Source organism: Schistocerca nitens, chromosome 4 (genome assembly GCF_023898315.1).
Source record: "Schistocerca nitens isolate TAMUIC-IGC-003100 chromosome 4, iqSchNite1.1, whole genome shotgun sequence".
In the NCBI taxonomy this organism is placed as follows: domain Eukaryota; kingdom Metazoa; phylum Arthropoda; class Insecta; order Orthoptera; family Acrididae; genus Schistocerca; species Schistocerca nitens.
This window is the reverse complement of record NC_064617.1, coordinates 564,380,032-564,392,122: the sequence shown is the minus strand read 5'-3', so window position 1 is coordinate 564,392,122 and position 12,091 is coordinate 564,380,032. Positions and strand designations below refer to the sequence as shown.

At 44.8% G+C, this 12,091-nt stretch overlaps 1 protein-coding gene across 1 annotated transcript in view; it reads right to left on the bottom strand.

Annotated features, from left to right (window-relative positions):
• The window catches only part of LOC126252429 (uncharacterized), a 615,381-nt gene that overhangs the window by 85,757 nt on the left and 517,533 nt on the right, over positions 1–12,091 (bottom strand). The window lies entirely within an intron of this gene.

Genomic DNA, 12,091 nt, shown 5'->3' with positions numbered 1-12,091 from the left:
ACATCACAGCCCAGCACCCTGTGATCCACTTACTAGATAACTAACATGTTTACGGAGGTGACAGTAGAACTTTTGGTTTGGTCACCACGTTGGTGCGGGCGTGGAGGGGCCCCATCTCTAACACACTAGCTTTCCCACTGGTGTGCCTGAGGCTCCTTAACAGGGATGGGATTTCCTCCAAGATCTCCTGTGATATCGTTACAATTCTATCGACCAAACACACGGAGCATACAATATTTTATACAGTTTACATTGCCTATACAGAAATTTCTATATACACTCCTGGAAATGGAAAAAAGAACACATTGACACCGGTGTGTCAGACTCACCATACTTGCTCCGGACACTGCGAGAGGGCTGTACAAGCAATGATCACACGCACGGCACAGCGGACACACCAGGAACCGCGGTGTTGGCCGTCGAATGGCGCTAGCTGCGCAGCATTTGTGCATCGCCGCCGTCAGTGTCAGCCAGTTTGCCGTGGCATACGGAGCTCCATCGCAGTCTTTAACACTGGTAGCATGCCGCGACAGCGTGGACGTGAACCGTATGTGCAGTTGACGGACTTTGAGCGAGGGCGTATAGTGGGCATGCGGGAGGCCGGGTGGACGTACCGCCGAATTGCTCAACACGTGGGGCGTGAGGTCTCCACAGTACATCGACGTTGTTGCCAGTGGTCGGCGGAAGGTGGACGTGCCCGTCGACCTGGGACCGGACCGCAGCGACGCACGGATGCACGCCAAGACCGTAGGATCCTACGCAGTGCCGTAGGGGACCGCACCGCCACTTCCCAGCAAATTAGGGACACTGTTGCTCCTGGGGTATCGGCGAGGACCATTCGCAACCGTCTCCATGAAGCTGGGCTACGGTCCCGCACACCGTTAGGCCGTCTTCCGCTCACGCCCCAACATCGTGCAGCCCCCCTCCAGTGGTGTCGCGACAGGCGTGAATGAAGGGACGAATGGAGACGTGTCGTCTTCAGCGATGAGAGTCGCTTCTGCCTTGGTGCCAATGATGGTCGTATGCGTGTTTGGCGCCGTGCAGGTGAGCGCCACAATCAGGACTGCATACGACCGAGGCACACAGGGCCAACACCCGGCATCATGGTGTGGGGAGCGATCTCCTACACTGGCCGTACACCACTGGTGATCGTCGAGGGGACACTGAATAGTGCACGGTACATCCAAACCGTCATCGAACCCATCGTTCTACCATTCCTAGACCGGCAAGGGAACTTGCTGTTCCAACAGGACAATGCACGTCCGCATGTATCCCGTGCCACCCAACGTGCTCTAGAAGGTGTAAGTCAACTACCCTGGCCAGCAAGATCTCCGGATCTGTCCCCCATTGAGCATGTTTGGGACTGGATGAAGCGTCGTCTCACGCGGTCTGCACGTCCGGCACGAACGCTGGTCCAACTGAGGCGCCAGGTGGAAATGGCATGGCAAGCCGTTCCACAGGACTACATCCAGCATCTCTACGATCGTCTCCATGGGAGAATAGCAGCCTGCATTGCTGCGAAAGGTGGATATACACTGTACTAGTGCCGACATTGTGCATGCTCTGTTGCCTGTGTCTATGTGCCTGTGGTTCTGTCAGTGTGATCATGTGATGTATCTGACCCCAGGAATGTGTCAATAAAGTTTCCCCTTCCTGGGACAATGAATTCACGGTGTTCTTATTTCAATTTCCAGGAGTGTACATTACAAAAATCATAAACAATAAGGAAGTATACACATAACACAGGCAACACTTTTAAACGACTGAAAATGATGACTGACTAAGTGTTGTTACACAATGATTAATTTTACGAAACCATACGCAGGGTATCAAGAAAGCATACCTAAGAGGTGGCAGTATGGATCAGAAGAAGAAAAAATGTGCAGTAAACAAGGGCTCTAAACCGCATACCTGAAGAGCTATGAGTATTTGTTCAGTAGAACAAATGTGTTTCACAGTAGCGAAGCATTTTATATCATACGTTCACTGCACTTCTTCCTTTGTTTTGGCCCGTACTAACACCTTTCAAAATATGGAATACCTTATTAGTATCCTGTGCACAGTGCTGCACTGAAGGATTACAATATTCACATCACCGGTACTATTACAGCAGAAGGGACGAGAAGAGTTACCCGTGAGTGTTTTTCAAAGCTGTTATCAGTTCAGACGAACGTCCTGCGCCCCGAATTTTTGGTCTGTGGTACCTCCTTCCGAGACCTCCAATATGTCACATTCACCTTAGAAGCCTCGTTATCTCTTACAACACACAGACAGAAAAAAAATTGCAGCAGCAAGGAGTTGTGCAACAAACGAAAGTTGGTAGGCGTGTTTCTACATCTGAAAGATGTAGCACCACTCTGAGAATGCAAATCACGTTTGGTTAAATATACGCTGTAACGGCAGTAAGTGTTAGTTACCTTTGAGACTGGACGTAGCGTCCCGATGTTAGTCAAGAATGCCTTTCAGGCGACTATCATCAGCACCTCACTGAGTTTGAACGAGGTCGTGTAACAGGTCTACGAGAAGCCGGATGTAACTTTTACGATATTGCAGAAAGACTTGGCAGGAACGAAGCCACTGTACATGCTTACTGGCACCGGTGGTCACGAGAATGGACGGTAGGAAGAAGGCCGGGCTTCGGACAGCCACGAGACATTACCTACATCTACATTTATACTCCGCAAGCCACCGAACGGTGTGTGGCGGAGGGCACTTTACGTGCCACTGTCATTACCTCCCTTTTCTGTTCCAGTCGCGTATGGTTCGCGGGAAGAACGACTGTCTGAAAGCCTCCGTGCGCGCTCGAATCTCTCTAATTTTACATTCGTGATCTCGTCGGGAGGTATAAGTAGGGGGAAGCAATATATTCTATACCTCATCCAGAAACGCACCCTCTCGAAACCTGGCGAGCAAGCTACACCGCGATGCAGAGCGCCTCTCTTGCAGAGTCTGCCACTTGAGTTTGCTAAACATCTCCGGAATGCTATCACGGTTACCAAATAACCCTGTGACGAAACGCGCCGCTCTTCTTTGGATCTTCTCTATCTCCCCCGTCAACCCGATCTGATACAGATCCCACACTGATGAGCAATACTCAAGTGTAGGTCGAACGAGTGTTTTGTAAGCCACCTCCTTTGTTGATGGACTACATTTTCTAAGGACTCTCCCAATGAATCTCAACCTGGTACCCGCCTTACCAACAATTAATTTTATATGATCATTCCACTTCAAATCGTTCCGCACGCATACTCCCAGATATTTTACAGAAGTAACTGCTACCAGTGTTTGTTCCGCTATCATATAATCATACAATAAAGGATCCTTCTATCTATGTATTCGCAATACATTACATTTGTCTATGTTAAGGGTCAGTTGCCACTCCCTGCACCAAGTGCCTATCCGCTGCAGATCTTCCTGCATTTCGCTACAATTTTCTAATGCTGCAACTTCTCTGTATACTACAGCGTCATCCGCGAAAAGCCGCATGGAACTTCCGACACTATCTACTAGGTCATTTATATATATTGTGAAAAGCGATGTTTCCATAACACTCCCCTGTGGCGCGCCGGAGGTTACTTTAACGTCTGTAGACGTCTCTCCATTGAGAACAACATGCTGTGTTCTATTTGCTAAAAACTCTTCAATCCAGCCACACAGCTGGTCTGATATTCCGTAGGCTCTTACTTTGTTTATCAGGCGACGGTGCCGAACTGTATCGAACGCCTTCCGGAAGTCAAGGAAAATAGCATCTACCTGGGAGCCTGTATCTAATATTTTCTGGGTCTCATGAACAAATAAAGCGAGTTCGGTCTCACACGTTCGCTGTTTCCGGAATCCATGTTTATTCCTACAGAGTAGATTCTGGGTTTCCAAAAACGACATGATACGCGAGCAAAAAACATGTTCTAAAATTCTACAACAGATCGACGTCAGAGATATTGGTCTATAGTTTTGCGCATCTGCTCGACGACCCTTCTTGAAGACTGGGACTACCTGTGCTCTTTTCCAATCATTTGGAACCTTCCGTTCCTCTAGAGACTTGCGGTACACGGCTGTTAGAATGGGGGCAAGTTCTTTTGCGTACTCTGTGTAGAACCGAATTGGTATCCCGTCGGGTCCAGTGGACTTTCCTCTTTTGAGGAAAGACCGTTGCGTTCGGCGTATGGCTCTGACGCACCGTACTACATGTGCAGCAGCAGCAGCAGCAGCAGCAATTCTAGCAGCTCTTGGCACCGCAATCACACGACGAACTGTTAAAAATCTGTTACTTCAAGGACAGCTCCGAGCCAGACGCCGTGTGGCGTGCATTCCACTGACCCTATATCTTCACCATTTGCGACTTCAGTGGTATCAAGCGAAAGTTCATTGGAAAGCGGGGCGTAGGTCTGTTATGTTTTCTGATGAGAGTTCGTTCTGCCTCGGTGCCACTGACGGCCACGTGTTGGTTAGGAGGAGGCGAGTTTAGGCCCCGAAACAAAACTGACACACTGGACCCCATTTCTTATGATTTCTTATGACAGCACGAGTACTCTCGTGGTTGCCCCACGCACACTGACTGCAAATTTGTGCGTAAGTCTGGTGATTCAACACGTTGTGCTGCCATTCATGGACAGCACTCCAGCGGGTTTTTCAACAGCACAACGCTTGCCCACCTACCGCTGTTTTAACCCGATGTGCTGAGTGTCGACATGTTGCGTTGGCCTGCTCGATCACTAGATCTGTATCCAGTCGAGCACATGCATGGAACTCCATCCCACAAACTGACATTCGGCACCTTAACAACAGAATGCATGCACTTCTGCATACTTGCATTCAACATTTTGGTGGTTACACCGATTATTAATGTAGGAGAATTTCACATTTGCAATAGCTTACCTCGCGCTTACATTAACCTGGGATCTTGCAATGTCGATCACTTAAATGTGTTACCTAGATAAATGTCTTCCCTCTCTTCATGAATCTATAGTAATTATTTTTTGGTGTTTCGATTTTTTTCGTCAGAGTATTACTGTCGTAAGATTAATAAACTTCGAATTTTAGTAATACTAATCAAAAGCCGTTTTTATTTGCAAGAATATTTTCAGTATCTCCGATTAAAGGTGTGACGAAAAGAACGAAACCATACGGAGAAATAGGCAACAGAAATTTACCGCTCTTTTCTCTGTAGAGATCGGGGGAAGGATACAGCCGTAGCCGGCTTAAGAAGTAGGCCGAATGCAGCGTAGAGCTGCAAATGGAGCCTGCAATATCCTCACGGCATGCGCACCTAGAGGACATTCGTCTGCTCAATGTCCACTTCAGTCCCAAGGCATAAACGCATTAACGAGGTTAGACGGTCGGTCATGTCACAAAGTTCTTGTGAGCGCGCAGTACACAGCAAACGAACGCTCTCCCACAAGCGCACACGACCGCTCGCTAGACGGACAGCGCGCCCTGCTGGAGTCTGTGACGCGCGTCGCCTTATCTCCGCTCGGTTGGCCTCACCCGCGCAAGTTGTCCAGCGGCCCTGGCGATGCGCAGCAGCCTGCGAGGCGGTGGCGACCGGTTCTCCAGCTGGCCGCCATCAATCAGGACTGGAGAAAACGGCGCTGGAAGCGCGATGCAGCTACTCAGTCGGGCAGTGCGCCGCCAGCCAGCCGTGGAACCGTTACACCGCTCTGCTGCTGCTGCTGCCGCCACAGCAGCGCGCAACGCTGCTAGCAGTCTGTATTTACAATCCCTCACATTACACGCACAATGAGTTACGGAAGAAGAAAGTAGTCGCCAGTGTATAGAAAATATGCTTACGCCATTACGAGAGACAGTCAACGTTCTAATCATCACCTCGAAAGAATAAACTTGCTTGGTTGATGCTTTGTTTTTTAGGTCCTGTCTAAGACTATTGATATTTTTAAAAATATCGGGAATCAGATATATCGATATTTCAAAAATATCATTATCGGTCCTCAACATAACGAAAAAAATTATCGCTATAACAAAAGAAAAAGTATCGACGTAACGGTAAAAAAAAAGTATGGGCCGCACATTGCAAATATACTACCAGTTATACAGTTGTATATGTAAGTACTGATTTATTATTAGATATTCTTACATCAACAAGCTGGAAGTCTGCTCATCCCCGTTAGAGCAAGACTTGAAAAGAAAACGATGCACGTACACGCTTGGCGATAACCACTTTGATAACAACGTAACTGCAGGTAAGTGGCAGAATAAACCGTGTCCGATGTGTCCGTCGATCGGCTTCGTGACATATCGAATTTGTTTGGAACATTTAACGTCGATGTCCCTGTTTTCTCATTTCTGCAAACGCCAGCGACATATCTGTTGTTGTGTCACAATTGCGTGGTGAAGTTAAACGTTGCAGTCTCTGACAGAGCACCGAGCGCCGATTACATCAGGACACGCCCTCACACGCCTCCGTCCACCGCAGAGCCCAATCTTGTCAATTAGATTTTTGTTCGTCAGTTTCAGCAGTTTTTTTTTTGAGAGTGGCGATGTGAAGAAATAACACACTAGTTGCGTTAAAAATTCTTTTTTAACGAAACTGACGTGCTACTTCTTCACATGGGATGTCTTGTTATTTCAGTCAACCCCACCCCCTCCCCCAGTGTAATCAGACTACTGCTTTGGCTATCTGTACTTGTTCCACATGGTCAAAGAGAAAGACTGGACGTGATGAAAGCTCCAAAAGTAGTAAGACTCCTTCACACAGTGAAAGTGAAATTATGTTCTACTAGAATTTCAAAAGAACTCCAAAAATTTATCCAAAACTGTGAAAAATCTAATATAAAATAAAAATGACGACACACGATAAAGCCATTTCGATATCGATATAACGGCGAAAAAGCATCAGCGGTGTACATCGATATTTTTGGAACTGCTACAGCTCCTGTCGTGGCAGAGCGAGCGTCGGTCTGTACCCGCGCCGATGGCACGGTAGTGGAGCGTAAAGCTGCAGCAATGGGGGCTCCCTTGTGAACGGCCACAGCGCAGTAGGGGAAGCGCAGTTTGAAAGGTGAAGTATAGGAATATCTTGGATGACTATTAACGTACAGGTAGCGAGTCTGCTAACGTTGATGTAACAGGTTATTAAACTACAGTCAATAATGCGACAAATATACGCATTCAGAGCCAACAGTTTCTCACACGAGTACCGAAATAGTGTCGGATAAAGAAGGGCACAACCGAAGCCGAAAACATATCGACCATCCTCTGCCTGAAGGATATCACATAAAATAAAAAGGGGTAAAAACTATTGCACAGTGGATATCACCACTCAATATGACACAATGTAAAATAAATGTGTCACAAGGAAATAATATGTCAAATCCCCTGAAAACCAAATCGGCAATATTATCTAAAAACAAAATGTGTCTTAGTTTGTAAGTTGCCAGTCGAGAATAAAAATGTTGATGGCACTATGTTCAAATTCTCTCAATGCGGAGCATGCAAAATTCAGTAAATTCCATAAGGAACCTACAGTGTACTATAGAGAACGTTCTGAACATTTTATGTTGGAATTATACGCCGCTCAACCATGTTTTTTAGCAAGGTTCCCATCGATTGAGTTCGCAAAAGTATTCCACGGACGGTCTATAGCTTGCATCTGCACTATGTGGACGACCGTCTTGAGAACGGAAGAAAGTGAACAACTAGTGTGAAATTTCCGTTCAGCCCATGGACTACTATTCCGTAACAGAACACATTGAGGAACGGCGAGGAGGCAGTTGAGAGAGAAGAAATACGAGTCACAATCCGACAAGAAGATCACGATCAAAGGCGTCACATACCACAAATCATGACACGTTGCTAGCATGTTTGCAGTTTAAACCAAGACAATGGCGTACACTGTAGCCACGGACTGTTCGCCAGTATCTAACCTACCTTTACAAGACAATTCTGTTGGTGAATATTTCTCCTACCACTATGCTTCGGAACCATTCTCAGAGTAAGCTCTAAAACCTGGCCCACACATTAGCGACCTCGGATGTGGAATCTATTTTTTTATCATCATTTTATATATATATATATATATATATATATATATATATATATATATATATATATATATATATATATGTATGGAAATGCTACAATGAAAATAATGGACATCATGTCTGCAGCCTGTGGTAAATTTTCAATTAATATTTCGTTCTCAATTCTTTCACATCACTTATAAACAGTTTCACGGTGACTCCTACAATAACTATGAATTATGTCTCCTTTAAGAAAATTTTGGCATTACTTCATTACCCGCTGGTCAACTATAATACTGTAGAGCATTATTCTTTTTCTTAATGTGATGAATCCTAATGTGTGAATTCAAGAAGTTGGACATTTTAACTATAGTGTAAAATACGTACGTGCACTGATGAAATTTATCATAATCAATCAAAATTCGAGAGGAACATCTAAGCACTACAGGAAAACATGACCCTTATTACGCATTATTAAAGCTGCCAGCCGCTCAGACAGGAGCACAATGTGCTGCAACAAAAATTTCTGATCGTTTGCCCAATACCATAAAATGTCTGACAGACAGCCAGTTTTAAATCTAACGTAAGATAATTTCTCCTGAACAACAGCTACTGCACGGACGAATTTTCATTTAAAATTGGTAGCCTGTAAAAAATAGAAACCAATTAGTTTGAAGTCTAGTGGCATGAGTAGGACTAAGGAATGGCTTCATTAATGTCAACGGAATGGATCAAAAGGCCCAACCTCTGACGTAAATGAAGACATTTCACATAACATTCAGATAACAGTAATAATACTAAGTTGAAATTTTGGTGGCAGTGGTTTCATTTGATCGCATCTATCTTAACAAGAACTACATGCTCTTTGGCTCATCTTCTTGCGTAACCTTGTGGATCCAAAGACGAATTCCACTGGCATCCTGCACACTGAGTTGCGCCTAATGAAAATTGTGAAAGCCTTGCCCAAAGAGGGAGAATGTTTCAGTATCCCCTCACTCAACAGTGCGAAATCTGGAGCAGGTGTGCATTACTTTACATGTTCCTGCTATATATGAGCTTTGAAAGGAACACGACCGGTTTCGTGATTTCAAATCACATCTTCAGGGGCACATACGACAGTAAAGCATTTAAGGCCTGATAAGTGTAGGAGGGGACTGAGCCTTCTCAGTGTTGGCCTACATTGAGAAGGTTAGCTTGGAGGGTTGCTGTCCGCTGCTTCCTGGTATGAAGTAAACGTGCTTTTAACTTGCCAGTTTTTTAACTGGTCAATTTGAACTATGACGAAATGCTTCTTGCGGACAACAGTATTTTATTTTGGTAACCTTACGACTTATCTTAGAAGAAAGATTAAGGCAAACCTACGTTTCTAGCATTTATAGACTTAGAGAAAGCTTCTGACAATGTTAACTGGAATACTCTCTTTCAAATTCTGAAGGTGGCAGGGGTAAAATACAGGGAGCGAAAGGCTATTTACAATTTGTACAGAAACCAGATGGCAGTTATAAGAGTGGAGGGGCATGAAAGGGAAGCAGTGGTTGGGAAGGGAGTGAGACAGGGTTGTAGCCTCTCCCCGATGTTATTCAATCTGTATATTGAGCAAGCAGTAAAGGAAACAAAAGAAAAATTCGGAGTAGGTATTAAAATTCATGGAGAAGAAGTAAAAACTTTGAGGTTCGCCGATGACATTGTAATTCTGTCAGAGACAGCAAAGGACTTGAAAGAGCAGTTGAACGGAATGGACAGTGTCTTGAAAGGAGGATATAAGATGAACATCAACAAAAGCAAAACGAGGATCATGGAATGTAGTCAAATTAAGTCGGGTGATGCTGAGGGAATTAGATTAGGAAATGAGACGCTTAAAGTAGTTAATGAGTTTTGCTGTTTGGGGAGCAAAATAACTGATAATGGTCGAAGTAGAGAAGATATAAAATGTAGACTGGCAATGGCAAGGAAATCGTTTCTGAAGAAGAAAAATTTGTTAACATCGAATATACATTTAAGTTTCAGGAAGTCGTTTCTGAAAGTATTTGTATGGAGTGTAGCCATGTCTGGAAGTGAAACATGGACGATAACTAGTTTGGACAAGAAGAGAATAGAAGCTTTCGAAATGTGGTGCTACAGAAGAATGCTGAAGATAAGGTGGGTAGATCACGTAACTAATGAGGAGGTATTGAATAGGATTGGGGAGAAGAGGAGTTTGTGGCACAACTTGACTAGAAGAAGGGATCGGTTGGTAGGACATGTTTTGAGGCATCAAGGAATCACAAATTTAGCATTGGAGGGCAGCGTGGAGGGTAAAAATCGTAGAGGGAGACCAAGAGATGAATACACTAAGCAGATTCAGAAGGATGTAGGTTGCAGTAAGTACTGGGAGATGAAGCTTGCACAGGATAGAGTAGCATGGAGAGCTGCATCAAACCAGTCTCAGGACTGAAGACCACAACAACAACAACAACAAAGTTGAATCCCCCCCTTTCAATATAAGGGCTTTAATGTTGTGCTGACGTATGTACACCTGAAGATGTTTGAAATCACAAAACAGGTCGTGTTCCTGTCCATAGTTCATAGGCAGCTGACAGCGGTTTATTTCAGAAACATTAATTTCTTCAGCTACTGTTGCTCTCAACAGAAAGCTATTTGTAAATCCCTTTACACTTCCATTACATTTTCTCATTTACTACTTGAAAGTTACGTTTTGACAAAATCGTACCTGAATAAGGGAAAACCGATCTCCGATATGGATTCAGTGCCCCGAAACTCATGAGATTAATCCAGTACCTTAAAAAGAAAGTAATAAATATTTGTCTTTGGAATGGCACAATGTCTGCCGATGTCACACAGGCGAGTGCACGGAAACAAGCAGGTGCCGATCACACTCAGATGCTTTTTATCTTGTATATGACAACTTCTGTTTATTCAATCGTTTAAGTAGCATGAACGTTACTTGCTTTGAAGATTGACTGATAACTGTGAATTTCAAGAGCTTGCGAAAGCGGCTGGATATCACATGGCAAATGTACATTTCTTTCTTTGTTCTAAATTTATATGTAAAAAAATAAGAGCTGGTATCGACTATCCACATGTTAGCGTTCTCCTCGAGCACTTGTGGCTTTATCGGGAATCACAAAGTGTCTCCCAACACAGTGACACAGACGGACCGACCTCTCGTTGTCTTCGTACAGTCTATGTTGTTGACCTTCGGCAAGCTGAGGCTAGCCAAGTAACTTTTAATGTCTGAGATGACCACATGAAAATTTCCCCGGTGTTTTCCCCAGCAGCAGGTATCTAGAAGCAGTGTGTAGACGGAAAAGCTATGCAGTCAACCTCGACCCACGGACCTGAGGCCGTTCGGTGTGACCTCACGACTGCGGATGCGTTACTGAGAGCAGCTGGCAAACTCACTCAGCAGGTGACACCGATGTTTCGCTGGTGGAAGAGGTTCTGAGGCCTTGAGCGAGGCACTCGTGTCAACAAGGTGACGTCAGGGAACAGCAGAGGAGAGGCCAGCGGTTGGCCCAGACTTGCGTGCGTTTCACGAGGGCGACGGGAATGCCAACGCGACTCCGACAGGCACGCATTCCAGCTTGTGTATCGAACACAGCATTATGGCTTCGGTCTCTTTTACCCGTTCTTAACATACATACAGTATGTGGCGTAAGATGTAACAGTCCTTTTATTTCGCAAACGGTACGGAAAATGATAGCAAGCGGAGCAAGCACGTAATTTTGCTGTATGGTAAATACTCTTCATTCTTGTATCAACCGAGATACCGATTCAAATATTCGCTTTTAATCGAATGATTTATCCTTTGGCATACAGAAGATATAACGCCCGATAATCCCCTTTGGAAGTATTTCGCAAAAACATTCCAGAAATGTGCTAAAATGTAAAGAGAAAGCAGCCATAATCAGTTATTGCTAGGCAAATAGCAATAAGTGGCGCTCTCGTACCAGATTCCGTCGTTGTACCCATATTTTCTACTGTTTACTTATTTCCACAAAAAGCTGAGTGCGTACACACATTTGAAATGGGGTTTCTAAGACCCTTCCGATAGTTCGAAATCCGTATACCGCACCACTTACGACAACCATAGTTCCCTCCCGTATCTCTTCCAT